Source organism: Bombina bombina, chromosome 4, assembly GCF_027579735.1.
Source record: "Bombina bombina isolate aBomBom1 chromosome 4, aBomBom1.pri, whole genome shotgun sequence".
Taxonomy (NCBI): Eukaryota; Metazoa; Chordata; class Amphibia; order Anura; family Bombinatoridae; genus Bombina; species Bombina bombina.
In genome coordinates this window covers 881,878,583-881,894,174 of record NC_069502.1, presented here as the reverse complement: position 1 = coordinate 881,894,174, position 15,592 = coordinate 881,878,583, and positions in this window count along the sequence as shown.

Here is a 15,592-nt window from a genome sequence, read left to right as displayed (position 1 = left end):
TCAGAAAAGTTCCTTTCCCTGATATATATGTATACAAGCAGCACTACTGTGATGTGGTGCGGGTCAGTAACTCATAAACCACTCAGACTTTTATTACACAGATATCTGAGATTTAAAAGGACATGAAACCCAAAAAATTTCTTTCGTGATTAAGGTAGAACATACAATTTTAAACAACTTTCCAGTTTACTTCTATTATCAAATTTGCTTAATTCTTGTGGTATCATTTGTTGAAGGAGCAGCAATGCACTACTAGTTTCTAATTGAACACATGGGTGAGCCAATGACAATCAGTATCTATATGCAGCCACCAATCAGCAGCTAGAACCTAGCTCCTTTGCTGCTCCTGAGCTTACCTAGATAAGCCTTTCAGCAAAGGATAACAAGAGAAGGAAGCAAATGAAATAATAGAAGTAAATTGGAAAGTTGTTTAAAATTGCACGCTCTTTCCGAATCATGAGAGAAAATGTTGGGGTTTCATGTCCCTTTAAGCAACTCTCAATAATGCACACACAATGTAGTTGTGGGGCTGCTTCCATACACTCTCATACATAACTACTCACCTTGCTGGGAAAGCAGATTTTTTTTTTATTATTAATGCAAGCTGAAGATGTTTTCTAAAAGTGCTTGGCCTGTTGAAAAGCAGCAAATAATTTGTGGGGATAACTCACATAAGAAAACACGGCAATTGAATTTAAAGGGACAGTCAACACCAGAATTTTTGTTTTTTGTAAAAGAAAGATAATCCCTTAATTACCCATTCCCCAGTTTTGAATAACCAACACAGTTATAATAATACACGTTTTACCTCTGTAATTACCTTGTATCCAACCCTCTGCAGACTGCCCCCTTATTTCAGTTCTTTTGACAGACTTGCATTTTAGCCAATCAGTGCTCATTCCACAGTAAATTCATGTGCATAAGCTCAATTTTATCTATATGAAATACATAAACTAATACATAAACTTTTTCTAGTGGTGAAAAACTGTCAAAATGCATTTAGATTAGAGGTGGCCTTCAAGGTCTAATAAATTAGCATATGAACCTCCTAGGTTTAGCTTTCAACTAAAAATACCAAGAGAACAAAGCAAAATTGGTGATAAAAGTAAACTGGAAAGTTTTTGTTTAAAATTAAATTGCAAATAGTTAGAAACTGCTTCACCACGGGGTTGTTAAATGGCTTTGAACTAAAAAGGGTTAAAGACCTGTAAACCATGATATTAAAATGTCCTGTTAGAACAGTCAATCACTGTTCCTTGTTATATTAACCAGTTTTATTCACTTTAATCCCTTTGTGACCAAGGAAAGGGACGCTTAAATCAGTTTATGATACTCAGATAAGGGCATTGGTCACCCATAATTCACACTATTTCTCTCTATGACAATGAACTGTAAATGAGACCTTCTCTCGCTCTGTTTAGGGTCCTGTTACTGTGGAGATCACGTACTATACACGTCACTGCATTCGTCAGTAAAAGAGAAACATTACAAGAATATCTGACAAATTCAGTTGCTGAACAAGACAATGTCTGACAAGAACCAAACCTCAGACCTACCTGATGCACTCAGTGGTAAGCAGGACGTCCCGTGCATGTCACCTGGTTTTGTCATCAGAATGGGATAATATTTACAGTTGGGTTTGCCAGCTGTTCCCCAGAAAAATAAGCGCCTGGGCACAGTTAGTAGGTGGGGTAGCACAAACATGAGAGCACACCTTAAGCCACATTTGTATTTTTCATAAATTAGTTGTTTTATCCTCTTAGCTGCCAGTAAACACAACAATGATTTTTACCTCTGGCTGCCAGGATCATTACTGGTTTTGCGCTCCCATAATACCTAGTACAAAATACAGAGCAGCATTTAAAAAACAAAACAAAAACAGCCTTTTTAGAAAACACAAGACTTTTCGTTTACCATCCCTGGCTGCCAGTAATGCACAAAGTAGTACACGTGAAATGTCACGTCTTTCTGTTTGTAATGCATAGAGGCTTAGATAGCCTTTAAAATGTAGCTGTCATGCAGGAAACCTTTAAAAACCTGAGCATTTAATTGTCCAGTATTTTTGTAAAGATTTCACTGAACCTAGCAACCCCGACACCTCACAATCTGATCCCACTAAGGGCACATAACAGCCAATAGTGTGCTGGTGGTGTACAGAAGTTTTTACTAAGCAGCATTTAAATGAATATGAAATCCAAAAATGTTATTTTGCGTATCAGACAGATCATATAATTTTTTAAAAAGTTTCCATTTTAAAGGGACAGTGTACACAATTTTTCATATAACTGCATGATATAGACACTACTATAAAGAATAAAATGCACAGATACTGATCTAAAAATCCAGTATAAAACCTTTTAAAAACTTACTTAGAAGCTCCCAGTTTAGCTCTGTTAAAAAGGTAGCTGGAACACCCACTGCAAGTGGGAAATAGCAGACCCCCCTCCCCCTTCCTTTCATATGAATAGACCCTTTACACAAACAGGAGCAAGCTGGAGTAGGTATACATCAGTATTCTCCTAAAACTTTGCCGCTTGGCTGGTGTCTGAAAATCAGAGCAATGTTTTTTAAAAATAAGCAAAACTATACATTTTTAAAAACAAACAAACCTGTAATGGATCATCTACAAAACATTTATGCAAAGAAAAATCTAATGTATAATGTCCCTTTAATTCCGTTATCAAATTTGCTTTGTTCCCATACAATTCTTTGTTGAATAGATACCTAGTTAGGCGTCTGTAGCATTACATGGAGAAAATAGCGCTGACATCTAGTGCAAATGGACAACAAAAACTGCTACCATATAGTGCTCCAGGCACGCTCCTGAGTTTACGTCCTGCTTTTCAATAAACAATTCCAATAGAACAAAGACAATTTAAAAAAAATCAAAGTAAATTAGAAAGTTATTTAAAATTACATGGTCTATCTGAAGCATGATAGAAAAATGTTGGGTTTCATATCTTTTTAATTACTTTTACCATTGTTAACAGCGAGATAGGCCCCATGTGCACACGCTTTAGTGTCATTTTGTGCTTAAAGCAACATGAAATTTAAACTTTCATGGTTCATACAGAGCATTTAATTTGTTCTCTTGGTATCCTTTGTTGAAAATGATTTCTACACACCCTCAACAGCACTGGGACCTAGCTGGTGATTGGTGCCCACAAGATTTGCTCAGCTGGCTCTCAGTAATTCATTGTTGCTCTGGAGATTCTATAAAATGCCTCATCAGTATCTCAAGGCCCAGCGAGGATTTTTTTAAAGGCAATTTGTACCATGGAAACTACAATACATAAATCAGTGAATTAAAGGGCCAGTAAAAACAGTAATTTGCATAATCTACAAATGCATGATAAAAAGACAATACAATAACAATTAGTCTGAACGTCAAATGAGTAGTAGATTTTTTTTCTGACAAATAAAGTTATGTCTATTTTCACTCCCCTTGAACCATGTGACAGCCATCAGCCAATCACAAATGCATATACTTATATTCTGTGAATTCTCGCACATGCTCAGTAGGAGCTGGTGACTCAAAAAGTGTAAATATAAAAAGACTGTGCACATTTTGTTAATGAAAGTAAATTGGAAAGTTGTTTAAAATTGCTGCTCTATCTGAATCATTCAAGCTTCATTTTGTCCGTTTATATGATGATTTCTCTCCATGTTGGCGAGTTTTTCAGAAGCGGGCCCATAATTATATGCAAGCAACATTTTAGAGCATTTTAAAGGACACTACAGTCAAAATTAAACTTTCATGATTCAGATGGAGCATGCATTTAAAAAAACAAATATACTCACATTATCAAAATGTGCACAATCTTTTTATATGCACAGATTCTGATGCACCAGCTTCTACTGAGCATGTGCAATAATTCACAGTATATGTGTGTGTGTGTATGTATGTATGTATGTATATGTATGTATATATATATCAGTGACGTGCAGTGAGGTCAGAGGCTGGTGAGGCCCTAGATATGATACGCCGGAGAAACACATGTACAGAGGGCCGCAAGTACCCCCAACAGGGCAGGTTTAAATGATAGCTGAACCAGTGCACAGGTGACATAATCAGGTGATGGGTGAGAGCAAGTTAGTAACCACTGAGTTACTGATCAGCTGATTACTTCACCTGTGCACTGATCCAGCTATAATGAAAACCTGGTCTGTTGGGGGTACTTGAGGACCATTGTTGAGAAACACTGCACTAAAGCATCAGCTCATCGGAAATGTATTGATTACCTGGAGAATAAAGCACACATACTCAGCTCACTGACACCCACACACACTCTGCTCACATACACACTCACACAATTCTGTGGCACAGTGCCAGTTACTAAGCAATTAGAATGATACACAATCTTTTCTCTACTCACTACTGTATTGGAAAAATAGAAATAATTTACCATACAAGTTTTACACAAAGGACAAGTTATCAATACTGCCAACACAGCTACTGCAATATGATGTTCAAGAAACGCACGTGCACATCCCACTTAGGTATGCTCTTCAACAAAGGACACCAAAGGATACCAAAAGAATGAAGTACATAATAAAAGTAAAATATAAAGTTTATTTATTTATTTTTGTGCAATTTCTATCTGACTGATGGAAATGTAATTATGACTTTCATGTTCCTTTCAAAAACTAATTTGATTTGCTGACATGGGGCCAGTAACAGTTGATGCTAATTCTCAAAATATAAATAACTGGAAAAGTCTATTAAACTAACATGCTCTACCTCAATCATGAAAGTTTAATTTTAAATGTCTCCCTTTGACTATGTGTTTAACCAGTTACTTTACAGTGGCATTATTTCTAAAAACATTTAACTGCAATAATTACATATATTTTTTAAATGACTCATTATCTCCTTTTTATTAATATAAACTTGTATAAAAGCAGCACATATTAAAAACACAATGCAACAGCTTTCAATTGATTTGTGAATTGCAAGTTAACAGCAGTCTTTAAATAAATGGAGACACAGAGAAAAATAAAAATAGATACTGCATCCTGACTTAACAGACATAACATATATGGAGTTTGTACCTAATTAAATCAAATAACCATGAAAAAGGGAGGCTTAGCAATATTCAATGTCAAAAACTTTAATTTAAATAATGTGGACACTGCACACTTAACTTCAAACTCTGGGTTTTAAATTATGGATTTAAATTTGAATTGACCCTTTGACTTCCTGTCAGTATTGGGTTATGCTCACTTACTGTCCCCCCTGTTAATGAGCTGTATCTTAACAGAATTTGTGAATCACAAGAGATGTAGAATACTACTTTACTCTTCTGCTTGGTGTCATCTGTTCTTAGGTTACCTCAGCTTCCAGTTGTGTCACATGACCCTGCTCACTGCATCCTCCTTCTGATTAATCTATCTTCACTTGCCAGGAGGCATCAAGAGGGGTGCCTCCTATTTGTCCCAATTGTTGCTGCTAATATATTGACAGAACACAGGTGGCGCTGCAGCACAGCTTTTCCTTTGGCCCATGTACTGCAATGGAGAGAAGCGTTCCTGTACCTGCCTCTCCATAGCATTACATGGGGGGAAATTTAATTAAATTTTGGCCACATATGGCAGGGTAGGCACTGCCTCCCCTGCCCCCTATGAGTGCACGTCCCTGATATATATATATATATATATATATATATATATATATATATGAGCAAGCTTCAACAAAGTCAGAGGCAAACCAGGTTTTCCTCAAAGCAATCAGTAAATTTATTGACGTTTCGGGGAACAAAACTCCCCTTCTTCAGAACACAAATAACACACACAAACCGTGCTTAAATAGAGTGAAACACAAACAGGTACCTCCTTCTTCCTGTCAAAAAAGGCACCAAACGGACATCATTTCCGGTTTAGGCAGTGGAGGCTCCTCCATATGTGCACTCCCGCACGTGAGCCTCCTGTGAAAAAGGGGGAAAAAGAAAAATTTAATTTTTTGGCTGAATAAATATAATTTACCCCTATTGGAAAAATTATATTTATTCAGCCAAAAAATGTTCTAGATTGTGCAGTTTAAATAAAATGTCTAGCTTGTGCAGTTTAAATAAAATGTCTAGATTGTGCAGTTTAAATAAAATTAAAAAAATCCTTTAATATACCTCTCTACCGCACGTGCGGTAGAGGAGGTATAGGCTGCTATATCCTTTTGGTCATGTTTTCTATGCATCTGCTGCTCCGCCCATAACAGAGCCTATACCTCTGCTAATCGCACAATTTTCAATGTGCGATTAGTGCCATTACTATGGGAGGGCAGCAGGGGGAGCACTGTTTTTTAAACATGTGTTATCCCCCCATATTGTGGATCACAGTGGCAGCGGCAGAACAGGAAGAAGCAGGAGACCGGGCTGATTGATCTAACTAGGTGAAAATTGAATCACTATTTAATTGTAACAGAGGGCTTATATGGGAGACTACCATACTGCTTGCAGTCACAAAGCAGCTTAATCCCAGAGCAGAGAAGACGGCTATTATGTTCACTCCATATTCCATAACAAAAGCCATCTTGTCTGCTCTGTGAATAAGCTGCCAGGAGCACCAGAGCCAGCCCACTGTTCCTCAGAGATCACTGAAATGAAGACCTAGTGTGATCGGCAACACTGAGTTTTCTATGGCTCAGTCTGGTTAGCGAGTGCAGCTGACTGTAAATGCTGCAGCAGGGAGGTAATTAAAAGTTAATAAATCCTCGAGTCTGACTTGGTGCTGCTGGAAATAGTTTAACACTGCGTGCCCATGGTGTGCTGTTGCATCAAGTGTGTGCGTGGAGCTGGAGCAAATACTGTGCATTCAACTGTGTCATGAGTAACTTTCTTAAAAACATTCCTGTGGGGCCGGGGGCCATAACAGATAGCAGCTAGCTAGCAATTAAATCAGTCATTAGCTAGATTTATGGAAGGGAAGCTGTGTCCATTCATAGTGTGTTACTTGCCCTTCCTCCTGCTCTTCTTATCCCCCTCCACCTCAGTGCTGAATGTTATCTCTGCTGGGGAATCTGCTTGTTAAAACTAGCAGACACAGAGGGGTAGCCTGTGTTTCATCTCTCACAATGTCAGGTCAGCCGGAGTCACCAGAAAATAAATCACACAGGAAAAGTATTGCTGGGGAGAAGGGGGCTTAGAGTTCCTATTTAAGAACATATATTAACCCCTTCTTCATATGACTCTATAATATCACAGATGTTTCCTTATAATGATCCCTTTTAAACTTTTAGCTCCAATAATGCTTCCAAGTTCCAACTCAAAGCATGTGGTTGTCTGTAGATGTACTTTTCTCACATAAAGTCTTTATGCATATCTTTTTTTTTTTAAGTTAGGTTTAGAGATGTGTATGGAAGGATTGAATTTCTATTCAAAATATCACCTTAAATAAAAATAATCTTGATACAGTAATAGTCCAGACTCCCTGGATGATTGTATGTATGTATATATATATATACACATACATACATATATACAAACAATAATTTTGCAAACAAAATTAAAGTTACTTTGTAAATGCTATAAAAAGTAAAATTACACAATGACCAAAATACACATTTCACTATTTGTCTATAAATAGGATTGCAGAACTTTCGATCACATTTGATATAGACCATCCAAGGCCCCTCCCCCCCCCTTTTTTTTGCATTATATATATTTTTTGCACTACAATTTTTCAATATAGGTGAATATATCACTATATTTTATACATTTTTTTATATATACATTTTCAAATTTTTTATATATATATATTTCTTCATTTAATATAAAACTAACGGATACCTTTAGCTTTCTCTAGCGCACTTACTACCACCTCCTAGCTTCAATTACACGTGAAAAGAACGAAGGATCTTTTCTTATTTGTAAGTTGTATGGTATCCTCTCCCTAACCAGCGCTCTACTTAAACATCCCTGATACTACAACCTTTTCCTTCAAAAGTAGTAGCGGCAGGTTTTTAACTTGCAATTATGGAAGATATTTTTGATTTTAGAGATCAAATTTTTCTTGATATGAAAGATAAGAACACCCCAATAACCAATACATGTACATCTGACAAAATATCTGATTTAATGCAAAATTTGGAATATAATATGACCAAAGAACTTAAACAAAAGATGGAATTGGTTTTTTTGAATAGATACACTTCTAAAGACATTATTCCAAGAGGCCTCCGCCTAAATAAAAACTGTACCTTCCCACTCTCAGATGCACTACAGACTGAATGGACTGATACTTTAAAAAACATAGAAACATAGATATTGACGGCAGATAAGAGCCATAGGCCCAGCAAGTCTGCCCGACCTTACCTAACAGTATAAACTTATCTAGTTCGTAGGATAGCCCTATGCTTGTCCCATGCATTTTTAAAGTCCCCCACAGTGTTTGTTGCTACTACCTCTTGAGGAAGTTTATTCCATAAATCAATCACTCTTTCTGTAAAGAAGTGCTTCCTCAAATTACTCCTGAATCTACTACCCTTTAGCTTGAGCTCATGACCCCTTGTTCTTGAATTTTCCATTTTATGTAAAATACCCACAGCCTCAGTTTTACTAAACCCTTTAATGTACTTGAAAGTTGCTATCATATCACCTCTTTCCCTTCTCTCCTCTAAGCTATATATATTTAGGTCATTGAGCCTATCCTGGTAAGTTTTATTTTTTAGACCATGTACCATTTTGGTAGCCCTCCTTTGCACAGCTTCAAGTTTGTTAATATCCTTCTGAAGATATGGTCTCCAGAACTGCACACAATACTCAAGATGAGGCCTAACTAATGATCTATAAAGTGGCATAAGAACCTTACTATTTCTGCTGCAAATACCTCTACCAATACATCCAAGCATTCTGCTAGCCTTACTCGCTGCATTACTACATTGTTTATGCAGCGAGTAAGGCCAAGGCAGCGAGTGTGCTGCCGTGGCACACCTGAGGATCTCTCACGGCACACTAGTGTGCCACGGCACACTGGTTGAAAAACACTGATCTAGATGTATGGAAAAAGAACATCCCGGTAGGGCAATTTTTACGTATCAGAAAGAACTGCTCCAGGATGGTAGACTTTGAACAGCAATCTGAAATTTTATTAGAAAGATTCAAAGTAAGGGGCTATAAAAATGATACCACAGACAAAGCCATAGAAAGAGCTAAGAATACAGATAGAGAGTCCCTTCTAGTGTATAAAAAGAAACAAAAGGAAAATAGCGATAAGATCATGGTTCCTTTTATAACAGATTATAGTGTTGACCAAAATATTGTAAAAAGAATTATAAAAAAACACTGGCATCTGATAAAAGAAGATGATCTATTAGGGGATAAAATTTCCGATAAAAAAGCATCCAACAATTTAAAAAGATCCAGGAAAGAAATATTAATAAATATTGAGGAAAAATATCTTAGAAATTAAAGAGAAACTCAAAGATAGGACAGCAGCAATGAATTCAAAGAAAGACAAAAAGTTATAATGGATAAATTAGCAAATTTGAATAAGGAACTTCTGAGATCAAAATGGGGAAAGATGGAAAGAGACAAACGATAATATACAAATACACAGGGAGGACAACCCAAATGAAATCCCTTCAAATTCTAATGAACAAAGAAGGGAAAATAATCATATTAATAGACCTTTAAGAGACCCTCAAATACAATGTCATAGTAATTTTGAAAACAATAGAAATCGTAATTCATATAATGACAACTATAACTATGAGAGAAATTACAACACTAACTATAATGCCCATTATGAGAGACCAAGATTTTCTTGATATCAAAATAGAGATCACTTTTACTCAGAATTTCAGCATAATATGTTTAGACGAAATTCTGATAGAAATTATCAGAAAAGACAAAATAACTGGGAATATCCCAGAAGAACTAACAGATGGGTAAATAGACAAGATGACACATGGAGAATCCCAACACAAAACCGCTTTGAAACTTTTAGGGATCCAAGGCCTCATGAGGAAGTACATAAAAATGAGGAACAAGTTTTTTTAGAGAGAAGCCCTCTCAAGGAGGGCCACTAAAGAGATCTATTAAGACAGGAAAACGAGTCCAGTTTAAGGAGAAAAAGAAACCTAGAGGAAGAGGAGTTTCTAAACGAGGCAAAAAGGTGGAGATAATTGGTAAGCACCAGGGTATCTTCAATCTTAGTAGCATTAAATTGAAGGAAGAGGAAGAGAGGGTCCTAAGTTTAGGTCTCTCATTTGCACCAACTAAAAGACTTAACAAGTTTAATACCCATATTAAAAAATTTGTGAGAAATCTCACCATTAAAATATTTTTTCTCAAAGGTCCTGTTGAAAGGCAAATTACTAACAAAATTCCAGACAGTATTCAACATACAGATTTTAAGATAAAATCCAAATTTAATCCAGTACATGCCAAGGGAAATTACCTTGACACATTTGAGAAACTAGTATGTAAAGATATACAGAAATATAATCCTAAAAAATTAAAAAATTACAATGTGAGTGTCAAAGAGAAAGAAATTATTGAGAACCTTCAAAAAAACAGTGGGATAACCATCAAACCCGCCGACAAGGGCGGAGGAATTGTCCTTATGGACACCAACAACTATATAAAAGAGGCACATAGACTTCTAAATGACACTAGAACATACAAAAAACTAGACTTTGACCCTACTAAAAAATTCAATAGAACATTAGATAAAATCCTTAAAGAGGGTAGTAAATCTGGGATACTGAATGACAAAGAATTTGAATTTTTGACACCTAAATTTCCCCGAATCCCTATATTTTATTTCTTGCCAAAAATCCATAAATGTTTGGTCAATCATTTCTGGTATAGAGTCACTATCAGCAAATGTATCCAAATATGTGGATAATTTGTTACAGGAACATGTAAAAAACCTAAATTCATACCTTAAGGATTCTACACAAGTCTTAAATACGCTTAAATCTATACACTGGGAGGAGGGGATGTACTTAGCAACATGCGATGTCACATCGCTATATACAGTAATTGACCACTCTAAGGGTATTAAAGCAGTTGAAATGTTTCTCAAATCTGACCAAAATATGACAGATCAACATAGATCTTTTATTCTAAAAAGCATCAAATATATATTAGATAATAATTATTTCTCTTTTAATGATAAATTTTACCTCCAGGTAGAAGGTACAGCTATGGGCACAAGGTTTGCACCTAGCTATGCCAATCTTTTTATGGGTGCCTGGGAAACACAATTCTTCGGCACTGGCAGCTATGGTGCAAACCTTGTGCTCTATAAAAGATACATAGACGACCTTTTAATAGTATGGAAGGGTACTGAACAAGAACTCAAGACTATATTTGATGAAGTGAACAATAATACTTGGGGATTAAATTTTACATCTAATTACAGTAAAGATTCAGTGATGTTTTTAGACCTAGAAATAATGAAGGTGGAAAATAAACTTGAAACTAAAACCCATTTCAAAAAGGTCGACTGCAGTAATTATATACACGCGAACAGTTGTCATCTAGATCAGTGATTTTTAACCTTTTTTTTGCCGTTGCACACTTTTTTACATTAAAAAATCCTGTGGCACACCACCATCCCAAAATTTAAAAAAAATAACACATTGTAGCCTAATACAGCATATATATATATATATATATACACATACACACAATCACACACATACTGTATGTATTGTGCTGTTATGCCATGCCTCCTACAAACTACCCCTGCACTGGGAGTAAAAAACAAGGAATGTTTAAAAAATGTCACACTGTTGTCAGTCTGCCGTGGCACACCTGAGGATCTCTCACGGCACACTAGTGTGCCACGGCACACTGGTTGAAAAACACTGATCTAGATGTATGGAAAAAGAACATCCCGGTAGGGCAATTTTTACGTATCAGAAAGAACTGCTCCAGGATGGTAGACTTTGAACAGCAATCTGAAATTTTATTAGAAAGATTCAAAGTAAGGGGCTATAAAAATGATACCACAGACAAAGCCATAGAAAGAGCTAAGAATACAGATAGAGAGTCCCTTCTAGTGTATAAAAAGAAACAAAAGGAAAATAGCGATAAGATCATGGTTCCTTTTATAACAGATTATAGTGTTGACCAAAATATTGTAAAAAGAATTATAAAAAAACACTGGCACCTGATAAAAGAAGATGATCTATTAGGGGATAAAATTTCCGATAACCCCAAATTTGTTTTCAAAAAGGTTGCAAACTTAAAAACACTTTTGGCCCCTAGTGAACTGAAAACAACAAAGAAAAGTATACAAAAAGAAAAGAATGGTTAGGGACCGAGTACGAAAACACATTGGTAACATAAAAAATGGGAGAGATGATACCCATTTATATAAACACTTTAAATCAGTCCACAAAGGGAACACTAAAGATCTAAAATATTGGGGTGTACAAAAAGTACATAGACATTGGAGAGACGGTAATATAGAGAAGAAGTTATTAATAAAAGAGGCCGAATTAATCTATAAATATGATACTTTATACCCGAAAGGTCTAAACTCTGAATTAGACCTCTCACCTTTTCTTTTTGAATGATGAGGGGATAGACTACAGTTTCACACAATAAATCATCTATATCCACTAGGAGAGAATATACAGGTGACCCTCGTTTTATAACGGTTCAATTTACACCGTTTCAGAATAACAACCTTTTTTTTTCCAGTCATGTGACTGCTATTGAAAAGCATTGAGAAGCAGTGCATTTATTAAAATAGCCAGTAGGTGGAGCTGTCCACTTGTGTTGCAGCAAAGCCAAGCAAGCTGATATTAATCAGTTTAAGCAAACCTGAGCTATCGAGCAGATTTCAAAGGAACAAGATCTTCCTGTCTATAAATCAGTCCAGATTGGAATGCATAGAAAGAACTGTTTGCAGAAAAATGCAAGTGAAGTCTGTGTTGTGTGATTATTTTATTAAGTTTATAATGCTGTTTAGCAAATGTTTTTGTTTATTTACCTTCGTTTATTTATATATTCTGTGTGGTGTGATTATTTTATTAGGTTTATAATGCTGTTTAGCATTTAAAGTCTTCATTTCAAAGCTTTAAAAATAATGTATTAGGTGTTACTTATGACAATTTTGAGAGGGGCCTGGAACCTATCTCCCTCACTTCCCATTGACTTACATTATAAACTGGGTTTCAATTTACAACAGTATCGATTTACAACCATTCCTTCAGGAACCTAACCCCGGCGTAAACTGAAGGCTACCTGTATTCACTTTCTAATGTCAAAGACAATTTACATCACATTTTTTAAGTCTTGAGGTCATATAATTAACAATAAAAAAAAATTCAAAAATCTTTTTAAATGTTTTTAAAGGGACACTAAACGATGAAAAAAATGTAACTTAAAGGTTTAAATACATATATTTTAATCATATTTGTAATTAGTTTTGCGTGTCATATTTTTACCGTACTCTAGTTATGCAGCTCCAAAATTTTATTGATTTCCAAACCCACAAATCTAATCTTATTTTTCTTTCACGAATCGTCTACGATAACCTGAGTTATCAAGATGTCCGACTTCGTGAGTAATGCACATGCGCGATAATCTAGAAACGTCATTACATAAGTCACCTTCCATTTACACCGCAGACTGTCTGAATCGATATTTTCAAACAGATGTTACCCAGGAATAGACAATGTAAGATCGTTACACTGCGCTGCGAGAATTACCCTTACTTTAATGAGCATTTATATACATAAATATTTCATTCAGAGAGTAATGATGAATGAAACCTCTAATATTTCGTAAGGATATAAGTAGTTTATGTAATTACTCAAGGATTTAGTTACTATTACCGTATTTTCAAACTCCTTGTTTTTGTACATTGTTAATTTTATTGCGCTCAGTTTTCTAAATCAGACTTTTTAAAACGATGGCAAATAAATTTGTATGTATACTAATACATATTCTTTTACAAACGAAGGTCCAAAAATACGGATCTGCACATCTATAATATACTGTGCATAAACGATCCTCAATTCACTTATTATTGCATTGAGTATATATTAATTCAGTACATAATATTATAGAATTAATATGCTCACAATATATATTCTTGTGATTACAATTTAAAGAAGTATATATAAACGAAAGAGTTTTAACTCAATATTAATAATGCTATCGCTGGTATCCTCTTTGATCTTTTAATTCACTATGAATATAGTTTATATAGTTTGCTTTATTCATTAATAGGTAGTATAACCACTATTTTAATCTATATGCAGATGTTATATATTATTACTTTGTGCTGTATTTGTGAATTATCACTTGCAATAGCTACTTTTGGTAAATAATATTGTTGCTGTGCAGTGCAGTTTTTAGCTACTTTAAGATCTAAATGTTAATCAATAATTAATTATATAATAATGTAGTGCTTTTGTAAGGTACAGTGACCATCTTTAATTTAAATCATTAATATTTATACTTGCACTATCTAGTTATGTATAACAAATACAAGTGAGTTATTATAGAATATACTGTGTGCAGACATCGTTAGTGCAGCAAACTGGCAGAGAGTAACTTGTAACACATACATCTAATAAATACAAGTGAGTGATTATAGAATATACTGTGTGCAGACATCGTTAGTGCAGCAAACTGGCAGAGAGTAACTTGTAACAAATACATCTAATAAATTCAAGTGGGTGATTATAGAATATACTGTGTGCAGACATCGTTAGTGCAGCAAACTGGCAGAGAGTAACGTAACAAATACATCTAATAAATACAAGTGAGTGATTATAGAATATACTGTGTGCAGACATCGTTAGTGCAGCAAACTAGCAGAGAGTAACGTAACAAATACATCTAATAAATACAAGTGAGTGATTATAGAATATACTGTGTGCAGACATCGTTAGTGCAGCAAACTGGCAGAGAGTAACGTGTAACAAATACATCTAATAAATACAAGTGAGTGATTATAGAATATACTGTGTGCAGACATCGTTAGTGCAGCAAACTGGCAGAGAGTAACTTGTAACACATACATCTAATAAATACAAGTGAGTGATTATAGAATATACTGTGTGCAGACATCGTTAGTGCAGCAAACTGGCAGAGAGTAACTTGTAACACATACATCTAATAAATACAAGTGAGTGATTATAGAATATACTGTGTGCAGACATCGTTAGTGCAGCAAACTGGCAGAGAGTAACTTGTAACACATACATCTAATAAATACAAGTGAGTGATTATAGAATATACTGTGTGCAGACATCGTTAGTGCAGCAAACTGGCAGAGAGTAACTTGTAACACATACATCTAATAAATACAAGTGAGTGATTATAGAATATACTGTGTGCAGACATCGTTAGTGCAGCAAACTGGCAGAGAGTAACTTGTAACACATGCATCTAATAAATACAAGTGAGTGATTATAGAATATACTGTGTGCAGACATCGTTAGTGCAGCAAACTGGCAGAGAGTAACGTAACAAATACATCTAATAAATTCAAGTGAGTGATTATAGAATATACTATGTGCAGACATCGTTAGTGCAGCAAACTGGCAGAGAGTAACGTAACAAATACATCTAATAATACAAGTGAGTGATTATAGAATATACTGTGTGCAGACATCGTTAGTGCAGCA